Genomic DNA, 1,837 nt, shown 5'->3' on the forward strand with positions numbered 1-1,837 from the left:
CCAGGCTGGAGTGCAATGGCGCAATCTTGGCTCACTGCAGCCTCCGCCTCCTGGGTTCAAGCAATTCTCCTGCCTCAGCCTCCCGAGTAGCTGGGATTACAGGCATGTGCCACCCCACCTGGCTAATTTTGTAGTTTTAGTAGAGATGGGGTTTCACTATATTGGTCAGGCTGATCTCGAACTCCTGACCTCAGTTGATCCACCCACCTCAGCCTCCCAAAGTGCTGGGATTACAGGCGTGAGCCACCATGCCTGGCTGAGAGGCATCTTTTTAACAAAGAGTTTTACATGGTTACTATAGCATTTCATCAGTCAGGAGACAATGGAGTCCTTTTTCCTTTTTCCTATAAATCATACTCTTTTGGCCGTGTTTCTGCACACCTCTAGAAATGCGGTGCCAGGAACTTTCTTAGAAAGAGCCTTTGAGAAATTCTTGCTTGTGTTCCTTGACTTGCTTTGGTCAGGTGAGGCTCATGTGCTTTTCTTGACTTGTCCTTGGAAAACTCCATGTCAAGCAAAGAAATATAACCATATAATAAGATAGCTGGTTTGAACAAGAAAAATTTCCAACTATTTTACATACACATTGCAATGCTACATCAACTTTTTATAATACCCTTCAGAGCAGTGTAGGCTCACAGCAAAATTGAGGAGCAGGCACAAATATTTCTCGTTTACTCTGAGCCTCCACACATGCATAGTGTCCCCCATTATTAAAATCCCCTATTCTGAAAATAGTTCCAGAAGGAATAGTACCAGTTCCTCTTTGTACCTCTGGTAGAATTCAGCTGTGAACCTGTCTGGTCCTGGACTTTTTTTGATTGGTAGGCTATTAATTCCTGCCTCAATTTCAGACCTTGTTATTGGTCTATTCAGGGATTCAACTTCTTCCTGGTTTAGTCTTGAGAGGGTGTATGTGTCCAGGAATTTATCCATTTCGTCTAGTTTTTCTGCTTTATTTGCATAGAGGTGTTCATAGTATCTCTGATGGTAGTTTGTATTTCTGTGGAATCAGTGGTGACATCCCCTTTATCTTTTTTTATTGCATCTATTTGATTCTTCTTTTTTTCAGTATGAATATACAGTTGTTTCAGTACCGTTTGTTAAAAAGTCTACCTTTTCTCCATTGAAGTACTTTGTTACCGTTGTGGAAAATCAATTTAATAAAGGCACGTGGGTGCAAAAAAAAAAATCCCCCACCAGAATGACACATTTCTTACAATTGGTAAATCTACATAGACACATCAGTATCACCCAAAGTCCATAGTTCACATTAGGGTTCACTCTTGGTGCTGTATAATCTATGGGTTTGGACAAATTTGTAATCATATGTATCTATCATTATAGTATCATACAGAGAACTTTCACTGCCCAAAAAATCATGTATGCTCTGCCTACTCATCCCTCCACACTCCCTAGCCCCTAGCAACCACTGATCATTTTACTGTCTCCAAAGTTTTGCATTTTACAGAATGACATGTAATTAGAATCATGCAATATGTAGTCTTTTTCAGACTGGCTTTTTTTCACTTAGTAATATACATTTATGTTTCCCCTATGTCTTACCATGGCTTGATAGTATGTTTCTTTTTAGCACTGAATAATGTTCCATTGTCTGGGTGTACCATGGTTTATTTAGCCATTCACCTACTGAGGGAAATCTTGGTTGCTCTCAAGTTTTGGCAATTATGAATAGACCTGCTATAAACATCTGTGTGTAGGTTTTTGAGTAGACATAAGTTTTCAACTCATTTGGGTCAAAACTATGAAGAATAGTTGCTGGACCATATGGAAGAGTATGTTTAATTTTGTAAGAAACAGTTAAACTGTCTTCCAA

This window comes from Cebus imitator, unplaced genomic scaffold, assembly GCF_001604975.1.
Source record: "Cebus imitator isolate Cc_AM_T3 unplaced genomic scaffold, Cebus_imitator-1.0 Scaffold118, whole genome shotgun sequence".
Taxonomy (NCBI): Eukaryota; Metazoa; Chordata; class Mammalia; order Primates; family Cebidae; genus Cebus; species Cebus imitator.